Source organism: Gymnodraco acuticeps, unplaced genomic scaffold (assembly GCF_902827175.1).
Source record: "Gymnodraco acuticeps unplaced genomic scaffold, fGymAcu1.1, whole genome shotgun sequence".
Classification (NCBI taxonomy): domain Eukaryota; kingdom Metazoa; phylum Chordata; class Actinopteri; order Perciformes; family Bathydraconidae; genus Gymnodraco; species Gymnodraco acuticeps.
This window is the reverse complement of record NW_022990590.1, coordinates 7114024-7126686: the sequence shown is the minus strand read 5'-3', so window position 1 is coordinate 7126686 and position 12663 is coordinate 7114024. Positions and strand designations below refer to the sequence as shown.

At 40.9% G+C, this 12663-nt stretch overlaps 1 pseudogene; it reads right to left on the bottom strand.

Moving 5' to 3' along the window:
• Nucleotides 1-1720: 1720 nt before the first annotated feature.
• Nucleotides 1721-12154, bottom strand: LOC117554237 (annotated as a pseudogene).
• Nucleotides 12155-12663: the final 509 nt, after the last annotated feature.

Sequence of the window (12663 nt, the reverse complement as noted above, 5' to 3'; positions counted from 1 at the left end):
CATGTGAGGAAATATATTGTTTACTTTGCATGAAGGTGGGACTTGATCACACACTAAAAGGGTCTAATAAAATGTTGTAGCACATATCTATCAGCAATTCTGAGAACTGAGCGTGAAACGGGTTCTCAGGTGCTAGAGATAAGCAGCTGCAGAAGTTGCAGTCGTACAGAGAATCACTCTACCATGCTGCCACTGCGTTATATATCAAATGCCACCCTATAGGACTCATCATTGCAAACTGTATAGCCTAACTGGATGGTCCTCACTTACTATGCGTAGGATGCAGCATTGGTTTGTATTAATGTATAAAGCCATTTTAGGTAAGCTTCCACTGTACATATGTAACAGATTTGCCCAGTTTGTGACTCTTACAACCTTAGATCCAGTGCCTGGATGCGGTTTCCAGGTTCCTGCTGTGCGGACTGAGGCTGGAAAAAGGAGTCTTTTTTATTATGGTTCTTGGTCTTGGAATGACCTTCAATCACGCCTCAAACTGAGGGCACTTGTCTCAATAGCATGTTTTAAATTGAAGTTCGTCTGAAGTCCTTACAACCAGCTGCTCTTTGCAGTAATCTAAGTAGTGTACCTTTCTTATTGTCCTAATGTGCACAATGTAGTGACTGCTTTTTCGTATTTAGTTTTCTTAGTTATGTTCTCTGTATTTTATATGTTTGTGTAAATGTGTAACGTTGCTGCCTTCTTGGCCAGGTCAGCATTGAAAATGAGATTCTATCTCAATGCTTTTTATCTGGTTAAATAAAGGTTAAATAAATAAAAGTTTCTCATACTGTGTAAATACAGTTACAGACAATACATTGTTCCCACCGTGCGTTAAGGATTTCTCTTTCTATAAGTAAACCAAGTAAACGTCTTCTACCAAAAACTGTTTTAATTAACCACAAAGCCACTTCTCATTATTACTAGATTGTATTGTATTCATATAATTCATGATAACATCTGAATAATGCACAGGACTTATATAATAACAACAACAGTGTAGTGACTACGATATCCATTTGTTTGTTGTCCTTTGTTTGTGATTCACTCGTGGGGCTGACCGAGGAATAGATGCTTGTAGTTTGAGAGAAAAAATATATAAATGTCCAGATGCGATTGAAAAGTAAGATAGTTTATCCAAAAAAGGCAAGAATAAATAAACGTTTTTAAACAAACTATTTGTCATATAAACTGATACTTCAATGTTAAAGGCACAAGAACCAAGCTGTGACGCTCCCAACCAGCCAGGTCTAAAAACTGTTTGCGACAGTCAGCCACACCAGTAGGCTGCAGCACCTCGACCTGCAGGAGTGACGCACTCAAATTAAATAATATACACCACAGAATGTACTCTAAAAAGATAAAATAATATAAACTAAGGAAATGGCTCCAACAAACAGTAAAACGTTTTGATTTGGCTTTATACAGCATAGTTTGGTATTTGTATAAGTTGGATAAAATATAATATATATCAATGATTTCAAAGCATGTGTTTTGCAAAATGACAACAATGTACCATCAATATATAACAATTAAACCATAACATAACTTTATAAAATGACAATAGCATATGTGTGCAAGACAATACAGTTATGTTAAGCGCAGTCATATACTGGATAACTGCTGCATAAGAAAGGTAGTTAAGATATCTGGTTGGCTACAGCACTCACATGAAAACTTAAATATCTCATCACTTTTGATCAAACTTTAAGCTGCATCCTTCTCAATGTTTCCTGGATGTTGTGATCACAGCTGGCTTGATCGACTGGGAGCCTGTCTCTCGAGTTTTCTTCTCTGAACTCTCAGTATTGTCCTACTTGGGACAGATGCAGAGCTTTCCTGCAGATGTTCTTGAAGGTAGGGCTGAAGAAGTAGTAAACCACAGGGTCCAACACGCTGTTGAGATACGTCAGGCTGATGTTGAGGTAAACACGGTGGTCAGGTTATCCATAGCGTGGCAGACTTCAGTCCGGAGAGGTTTCTGGCTAACTGCTGGGTCTTGATCCAAATGATCAGCTGCGTGATGTTGCTCGGGAGGAAGCAAACCATGAAGATCACCCGCCACGACTTTGATGAAGCAAAGAGCCTTTTTAATCTTTGCTTGCTGGGACAACTTTCTCCGTCTCAGGTGTCTGATGATCTGGATAGTGCAGTAGATAATCACAAGCAGAGGCATATAGAAGGAGAAGATAAACACAAACTTGTGCCAGTTCAGATTGAGCGAGGCTTCAGTCTTGATGAAGAAGCTGTCGCAGTAGGTTGTATTGATGTGTTGCAGACTAAACATATTAACTGTCATTGAGAAATGTAACAGCCACAGTACAAGTGCTCCACACATGGCTTTAGGGAAGCTAAGAGAGTTTCAGTCAGACAACTCACGTGTTCCTTTAACATGTTTATTAGAAGCAGCATATAGTTGAGTTTGGCGACTAGGCTCGGGCATCATCACTCATAGATATACATAGCACGATGAGTGATGATCAAATAACTAACCCCGAGCCTACAGGTGGAAGCTGGGGTGGAAGCTGGGGTGGAAGCTGGGGTGGTGGTGGGGCAGCAAGCAGCAGCGACGTAGAGGTAGCTGCGGCAATAGCAGCAGCAAGCAATGCATGGAGAGAGATCTGGCAGGTTCAATAGAGCGGCATATTAAGGAGACTCTGTTTGGGTTGGTTGTAGAGTGGCAAGGGGGGCGTTATGTATGAATGCAGCATAAGTGCTCGAGTTGACTGCCTGAACTAGCTCGCAGGCTTCGCCCCATTGATGGCGTGATGGGGTTGCACCACTCGCATGTACCTGTCCACAGCAGTGTTGTAGTCAAGTCACCAATTCACGAGTCCGAGTCACTCTCGAGTCACCACTCTTCGAGTCCGAGTCCAAGTCCGAGTCACCCAAGGGAGAGTCGTAGTCGAGTCAGAGTCCAAGTCCGAGTCATCCAAGGAGTGTCCGAGTCGAGTCCGAGTCATCATTACCTGTGTTCGAGTCCAAGTCAAGTCCGAGTCACAAGTCTTCATGTTTTAACCTTCGTGGATATATGTGTTGAAATGTAGCTGCTCCTCTACATTGCTTTTATCCTGTCATGTTATACTAATCTGTCTATTGAACTGCTGTGAAGCGAGTTTAGCTACAATTCTTGTAATAGGTGCTATACAAATATAAAGCTTATTACTAATATTAATATTTACCATGTACATATTAATATTTACCATGTACATTTACAATAATAATAATAATTTAATTTAATTTTTTTAATATGTCTAACTATATTTAAAATGAGTTACCTTTTAGAGAAGTGATTATATTTGTATGCCAATATTTTTCTATGGTAAAGTTTTCGTTTTTCACTTTTATTTTGATAGTAATAAGATCGGGACTTTTACCGGTTAAATCGGTTTACTGATAAAGATTGAGCCCCCAGAAGTACATGGCTATTTAGCATGCAAAATGACGTCATTCTGCATGTTAAGTAGCCATGCGCTTTCGTGTTATTGGCTGAATCTTTATTTATTGATTAGATCACGTTACTCTGATGATAGTGTTCAACACAGCCTATATGTCTGAACTCGATCCTTAGAGTAATGTGTTACGGAGCCTTCTCTTCAATATTGTTTCCACATAACGAGCATTTTGCGCTGCTCTTTTCCAATGTGGAAGCAGAATGTGTGAAAGCATAAAGCACGATGCGGGGTGTGTCTCTAGAGATCTCTAGACTGGAATAGCGGGGCCCAGTCCGTGAACTCGCCTCACAGGTGCACATGCCAGGATAGAGGACATCAGAGTCCAGAGAAAACTTGCTCGAGTCCGAGTCCAAGTCAGAGCGTCAATGTACAATCGAGTCCGAGTCATCGTGGGGGTAAAAATTCACGAGTCCGAGTCCAAGTCAGCGTACGCGAGAATTCATGAGTCCAAATCCGAGTCGCGTCAATCAGTGGCGCGAGTCCGAGTCGAGTCACGAGTCCCGAAAATTGGCACTCGAGTCCGAGTCCAGGACTTGAGTACTCCATCTCTGGTCCACAGCGATGGCCATCAGGAAGATGCTGCTTCCACTGTGGTTCAGGGCCAACATGAAGAGGCAGATGTTGCACAGAGGGAGTCCAAACGCCCACTTGATCCCAGATGAGTAGTAGCTTACACCGGAAAGGCAAAGCCACAATCAGCATGAAATCAGCCAGTGCCAGGTTGAAGAGTAACACTGTGCTGCTCTTCCAGGGCTTCATGTGGAAGCAGAAGATCCAGAGAGCCAACCATTGTGTCACGACCCTCGACACAGACTGGAGAACCCAAATGCACGACCCAGAGACAAAGTCTTGAAATGTAACAAAAATGCATTTTAATTTCAAAGAACAAAATCCCTCGTAACAGAGTAGGTAACAGAGTAGGTACTAGAATATCAAAAACCGCTCACAAGTAGTGATGTTACGTATTGCACCGAGGCTTCGGAGTATGTGTTGAGTAATCCCCGAACTTGTTGTGAAGCTTGTATCAAGGATTGTATCGTTTTTGGGCCAGTGACGTCACCGATGACAAACGAAGCCTCGCTGCCCCTCAATACCACGTGACTGCTTCAGAAAGTGCTTTAGATCGGTTGAACCCATGGTTGAACCACATAGCTCATAATACCCATGGATGTATAATAAGAACGATATGACCCCTCATGATACCCGGCCCGGTGACACATGGTATTAAGATGAGGCTCAAGACCCTCACTTATAGAGAGGTCTCGGAACATGTCATAAGTATAAATAAATAAAAGGTATAAATAAATGTAGGAATAAAAACATGAATGAATAAATACAGGAATAAAAGCATCTAGTTTACTTCATAAAGAGTTCAGTGTGTTTGTGCTGTGGCTCAAATGGAAAGCAGTTTACTTACAACCACAGGGTCTCCGGTTTCAACGACTGGTCCAATACGTCTTTTTTTTGTTTATAAAAGCTACAGCTAATGTGATAATGTAGTTAATAAATGTATTCTTTGATATGGTTTAGCCTTTCTCAGGCTACAACATTAAGTTTACGAATATTATTGAAGAATACAAATCCCTCTTTGCAATGTTTACCAGCCTCCTTAGGCTTTTCATCACATCATTAAACTGGAATAAATACAAATATTGTTCACATGAAAATATGAATTTTATGTTCGTTGTTTAGGAGTTATTAAGGCTTTACTCATTGGGAACCTCGGTATGAGATACAGCACACATAGAGATGTCAAATCTGCCTGTTTTACAACACTTTGACCAACAGGGGGGTTTGTGTTCAGATGAAGCCCATGATGAAGCCCTCATGAGACAGGGGCGGATCTATGGGGACCAGGGGGCCCAGTGCCCCCCTAACCACTGCCGTTGGCCCCCCTGAAATGAAAAACGTTTATGATTAAAATATTTCTTGGCTGACGGAATGGGTGGAACTAACGATATTTGTAATTCTAGTCGGACCCATTAGAGAGAGCACACCTTTATCTATTTCATATAGTTGTAAAAAATAAGTAAGAAATCATTCCAATGTGTACTATAAGACAGTAACAAAAATTAAAAACTGTTTAAAAAAGGGGAGTGATTAGTAAAATATGCATAAATAAAAAGGAAAGAATGCTAACTAGGTAACATACGATAAGAATAAACAAGTTTAAATGATTTGTTATTGGTTGTAATCATATTCCAAAGATTTTTGGGTTATTGAAAAAGTATACAGCTCCCTTTCATCTGAGTGTTGAGAGCTGTATCCATACATTTATTTTGTGCTCAAAGTGCACCAGATTGATGCATTTCACTTCAACATTTAAAAAAAAATCTTCCCGGGGGTGCATGCCCGTGGGGAAGCTCCGGCCCCCGGGCCGTATACGGCCTGCGAGACGATTTGGTAGGCCCTCGAGGTAATTTATAAACCACACGCAAAAAAAAATGAAGAAATCTAGACCGCAAAAAAAAAATTTAACAAGCGAGTGCCTGTTTTTCTGGCCTCAAGGTCAGGGTCCTTGAAACAAACACAAGCCTAACGTGTCATCACGTGGTAAATGTCTCGTCTGACAAGGGTGGGAGTTCTGACGGAGAGCACCAGAACGTCCCTCGGCACTTCAGATAAGGAGCTTGTACACATGCCGCAGTTTTTGCGTGGCTGTGTCTTTAGTTGAAAGCCCAGTGGCGATCTGTTCATACTGTCATACCTGATCATACAGTCCAATAACTTTGTTGTTATTAGCATCTGGTGAGCTAGCTATGCTAACGAATATGAGAAGCTTTTTCTACAACCAGTGAGGTAAAGGCACATCTTTATATGATCATTATAGTTATAAAAAAAATAAGAGAATAAAGTAAACAGGTATAAAATACTATATGACAGTAAAGGAGTGATTTGTAAAATATCCATAAAGAAAAAAGTAATATGCTTACAGGTCTGTTTCATATGGGTGTTGAGAGATGTATCCATAGATCTCTTAATGTTGCTCTCAAAGTGCACCAATTGATGCTTTTAACTTCAACATTTAAAAAAACAAAATCTTCCCGGGGGAGGATGCCTCCCGGATCCCCCTAGAGAACGTTAGGTCCCCCCCCCCCCCCCCCCCCACTTAAATCATGTCCACATGGAGAGGAAACTAAATACATTTGCACATATCTTGTCTCCATATATTTCTGTTTTGGTGGTCATGCCACAACCGTGCACGTGCATGCATGCGCGAGTCATGGTAAGAATCTGGATTAAGAGGTTGCTTTTTCTTTTGCACAGCATGAAAGAAAGGCCAAATGAATGGGCTGTGATTTTAGTATTTTTAAGCAGAGGTCAATAATTGTAACGGCCCTTGGAGGATGTTGTAAAAATTGAATGGCCCTTGAGAGGAAAAGGTTCCCCACCCCTGCCCTAGAGGATGTGGAGGTCCACCCCCAATAAAGCAGGTTAAAATAATTAAATTGCATACATTTTATTTTAGTAAACACTGAAAACGGGTTCCCACAGACCCAAACAGAACACACATTTTAAAGGTAAGCATATATAATGTTAAAATGTGCTAAATATATACACTGCAAAAAACAACAAAAGATGAGTAAAAGTAGCTCACGACTTGTTTTATATTTTGAAAGTAGCTCTCATCTTAAAAAAGGTTGGAGACCCCTGCATTAGAGCGTAAAAACTGTAACTATAAGTATCTGAAAAATAATATATGTAATGAAAACAAATACCAATAACTGTATTGCATTGTTTTCTTATGCGCAATTACTTAATACTGGTCTTTGTCTTTCTCGTCCTGAATTTATTGGGCCCCCCTCAGAAAATAACTGGCCCCAGCCTGGTCCCCCCAGTAAAATTGGTCTAGAACCGCCACTGTCATGAGATGAACCCATTGCGAACCAATTGTCTGGAAAGCTTCAAAGCTTCATAAGGCTTCATCTCACCATCACTACTCACAAGGAGGAAAAAAAGAAAAGCGTAACAAAAAAAGGACTTTAGATTAACTTAAGTCTACAAAAATAGCAAGATAACACAACCTGACTTGACTGGACTCGATCCTCTATTTGCTGAGGCCTGGCATGACCCATTCATGGCAAACAAACAAGACAAACTGACACAGGACAGGGGAAGACAGGACTATTTAAACATGAGGTGAGTGGGAACAGGTAGAAACAATCAGGGGCGGGGCAGACGCTGATGATGGCGGGAAAGCACACAAAGGGAGGAAGTAGCAGGGCCTGGAATGAGAGACAAGAGGCAAGTACAAATAAAACAGGAAATGGAAAACGAGACGTGACATAAATAGACAGACATGACATGAAATAACGTGAAAACCTGACTTGACATAAATACCTGACGAGACTTGGAATGACAGACAAAATACATAAACATAACTAACAATTTGACGAGACACAACACATTGCCAACGACTCCCAAAACAAACTCTGTCATCAGCAGTGGCAGATGAGACAAATAACCCCTTCAAGGTTTTTCTGCATCATAAAGCGAAACGTCTACATGAAAAAAAGTGGTTGTGGTTTGCTGCTTTACAGGAAGCCCTGTGGTTCTGCTTTTTTATCAAATGTTGACACAAGGGATGATTAATTCCTTTAGAATGTAACAAAGGATTGGCTAATTACATCAAACAGAAAATAAACATAACGGGCTCACAATATTCTTGTATTTGAAAACCCATTATTGTTGTAACCTTACATTCTTCTTAATGCTTTATTCTTCAATTAAAAAACAATTCACTTGAAGATAGTCTCTTAAATACACCTTTTCCTGGTAGTTAAAACACATTTTTGCAGTAAGAAAGCACCTTAATTTCAAAGGCTACAGGCCCTATTTTGCAGAACTAAAACCCCTGTTACTACATATTTTTTCTAATGTGTTTTAGTTTATTTCAGCATTCGATACATGCTGAAATAAAATAAACAACACTTTTGAAAATCATTTTACTTTCCATTATTGTCTTAAGTAAATGTCCAGAGGTCATGTCAGGTCAGTGCAAGTTGAATGAAATGTTGAAATAAAACATATAAGATTCATGAACAACATATTTACATACCTTTACAAATATGTGTATATTTTTGCTGTTTTTTATTTAAGACCTGGGAAGTATGTAGATGATCTGTTCAGACTTTCAGCCCTTACACTGTCTGCAACATATTATACATTTAAACCTATTGTACAATAATGAATAAGAGCAATCACTTTATAAAAAAGGGTCTTGGTCAGCTAACCCCAACAGCTACTGTATACAGTTTGTGTGAGAAATAGCTGCAGGTACAAAAAGCATCATGAATTTACATCGCTGTTATTCACCACTTTTAGGACCATGAGACAATCATTTGTGGCCGGATAAGATGAAATGAAAACAAATCATGTTTGCATGCAAAGAGCTTTCACTTATAAATAACCAGGCAGAGGAATTTTAACACATTAGTATCTTTGTATTTTAGTATTTCAAACCTGTTTTCTGATTCTGATTGAAATGTTATTATTACTCTGATGCTGTTGGAGTTGTTGTAGCTTTAAGTCTAAGGTGAAAGCAGATGCAAAAAAAGTGAAGAAATTTGAAATGTCTGACGACATTTAGGTTCAGCGTTGTAGATAAATGGAAATGTGTCCAACATCAGGCAAATTCATCACTTCAGCAGAGAGTCCTGCGCAAATTCATCACTGTGAAAAAAAAAAGTTTTTCGTTCCCTGGTGATGGCCCTTGAATTTCAAACATTAGAGTGGTGCAAGTGACGAGTCCTAAACCCGGAAGTGAGTTAGCATTTTACCACTACCGGTTCCCTCGTCTCCGAGTCAATGGGATTTCTCCATAGGATTTGGGGAAATAGCTCGAAATAAGGTCTGTGGTTGACAAAAATGTATGAGAAACGGATCACGTTTTGTTCTACGACATTAAATACATCAGCAGTGACCCCACTGGTGAATTTTGAAGAGTTTGCGTGTCTGAAAAACGATGTGGGCTGAATAGGACTACAGAAGTTGTTGACGTTGTACGTCATTACGCCAAAAACGTAAACACTCCCGCCTAAGTTTTGTTTGCCCCTCTTCTGCTTGAAAGCAAGTACCTGCACTCTTGTAAACTGTTAAAACAATGCTTCAACTTGTACAATTTTGAATCTGTATTTTTGAATATCAATCTTAAAGTGGACCTATTATGCTATATTTGAAAATATATTGTAGGGCCATACCTATACAAAACATGTCTGTGAAGTTTTTGCTTAAAATACCAAACAGATCACCCATTGTAGCCATGCCTCATACTGCTCATACCCCTCTTTTGCAGCCCTGTTGGAAACAGGCCTGATTCTGTTAGCCACGCCCCTTTGTAGCATCACACAGCTTTCCCCTGCTAGAGATTTCTACGGGGAGAAGCTCAGCTAAGTGCTGCAGTGATAAATGCCATGTTATGCTCCTAACTACTTCTAGCTTTATTTCTGAAACAGCATGGAGCTCAAACCTTTCTCTCTCGCAGGGTTTACCACAAGGACATTACGTTACACATATTTCTCTCCAGTAGCCTACAGCGTTAGCTCCATGGCTAGGTCTGAGTGTTAGCATGCTTGCTAATGTAAACACACAGCATATTACTCCCAAAACACCCCGCGCATTGTTCTGATACAGCACATAGCTTGACATGTTCTTTCTTAAGTGTTTACCGCTAGAACAGTGTCATTATATGTATTATATATAACAACTTAGTGCCTCCAGCAGACATCCTGCTGAATACACAGACACACAACTGCGACTGTATACGGAGACGATAGGTTGGGACTTGGGACGTGTGCCGGAGAATATAGGTTGGGACGCGTCACGTCGGCCCGGATGTCGCGCCAATGACGTTATAGGACGCGAAATTCTGGATCTGCTTGTTAGCACCCCCGTTTTTTTAGAGATGTGGGTACGGAGGAAAAGAGAGAGGGTTTTGTTTTCTGATATTTTGTGAGTTCCCTGACACACCGGGGACACATATTAATGTATAAAAGACATCAAAAGTGCATTTTGCATAATAGGTCCCCTTTAAGTTGTCGTGACGTTGAAGTTGTGCGACTCTACTGTACTCGGCTGTAGTTAGTTTATAGCATAACATTAGCATTTTGCTTCTGGCGATTAGATTTATGATTCGAAAATTATAAAAGTAGGGTAGATGTTGGAGATGAATGTTCAAACTGGAGCCACAAAACCACCAGGAGACAGGAGTTTAAAACTTCTTTGTTTTATTTTTATTAGGGTATGTTGGTGGGATGGTAGCTGTTGCCAATGGTTCTAGTAGAAAGGTGAAACAAACTGATTACAGCATTTGCACATTAAAATAATACTTCAATCAAATTAGAACTAAATCATATTTCATTACTATATTGAACAACAAGTGTGTTCAATACCATTGAGGTTACTCAAGTGCAAACATTAAAATTACAAAGAGGATTCTACTTACATTGGTAAATCAAAAGACACATGGCGAACAACTACCAAATACTCAATCCTGGTGTGGGTGTTTGAGGACAAAGAGGAGGAAGTCCTCATCCAGGCCTCTATTTATAGCCTGTGAGGAAGTTCTACCTGCTTTCCTACACAGTGCCTCTTGTGGACAGGAGGGTTACACACATGCAATTTCTAACAGCCGTCCCCGTATTTGTGCCAGCAAATACGTTTAATCGGTCTCTTCCGTGAATTCAGGGAGCGGGATTAATCTTGAAACAGTCTTACATATATCCCGACCTTGAATAATGACCTTAGCACTGAAGACATTTCCATCTTTTCCAGGGTAGGTTTCACTTATCCTTCCAATAGGCCATGATGCTCGAGGATATTGGGGGTCAACCACCATCACAACCTTCCGGAATCCAGGTTTGTCTTCTCATTTTTGTCTGGTTTGAAGATTCGGAAGGTAATGGCGAATGAAGGCTGTCCAGAAATTATCAGCTAGGATCTGACTGTGACGCCACTTCCTCCTGCCCAGGAGCTCACTGTCACAGTAGATTGCCTGAGGAAGAGAGGAGTCGGGCCGCCCCATCAACAGCATATTTGGTGTAACTGGGTCTGGATCAGCAAGGTCAGAAGAGACATATCCGAGGGGTTTTGAATTCAGAATACCTTCCACTTCGATCAGGACGGTGTGAAGGACTGTTTCTGTGGTTGGTTGGTTCCCTAGTGCAACATGAAGGGCCGGTTTTATTGATCTTATTTCCCTTTCCCAGCTACCGCCGAAATGTGGGGAACATGGAGGATTAACTGGAAGTGGACTTGTGTGTTGGCTAATTGTTGCTTCAAGTCCGGTGCCATGGACTGGAAGGCATTTTTGTAGCTCTGCATTACCCCCCTTTGAAATTAGTCCCGCAGTCAGACAATATTTCATGGGGTTTTACCTCTGTGTGAGACAAATCTTCTGAAGGCCATTAAGAATGTATCTGATGTCCATACTGTCAAGAAGCTCAAGATGTATGCAGCGTGTTGTTAAGCATTTGAAAAGCAAGCCCATCTTTTCTCTGTGCGGCGGCAACTTTTACTGTGAAAGGCCCAAAGCAGTCCATGCCAGTGAGACCAAAAGGGGGGTTTAAAAAGTCTTAGACAGGAGGCAGGTCTGCCATCTTGGGAATTATAGGATTGGCTCTCCATCTCTGACAGTCTGGACACTGATGTTGATGCTGGCGAATGGCTTGGCGACCACGAAGAATCCAGTACCTGCGTCTCATTTCCCCAAGTACCCGCTCAGGGCCTGGGTGGAGCAGTTTTCTCGTCATAATGTTTGATGAGGAGTTTAGTTATGGCATGTTTTGGATCCAATATTATTGGATGGATACTGTCCTGGGTAAGGTTCTCTACTCTTCGAAGTCGACCACCTACTCTGATGAGCCCAAGCGCAGGGTCATAATCAGGAGACAAAGATAGGAGTTTATTACTCTTTAGAATTGATTTATTTGATTTGAGGGCATTGAATTCTTCAGGGAAGCTCTCTGCTTGGGCCCTTTGAAGAAGATGTCTCTCTGAGTCTGTATAGCTTTGGGCTATGTTTGAAATGTTGTCTGCCGCCCCATAGAGCAGATTCCTGGTATCGTTGACAAGGTCGTCCCAGGTACGGTACTTGTTTGGTCGGGAGTTTTTGTGTCCATAGTCATTACTGCTCCGCAGACATTGATTTCGGATTTCCTCAACAGGGCTCAGATTTAGTTTCAAGACATGGATTAGCTGGCCAACAGTTTGT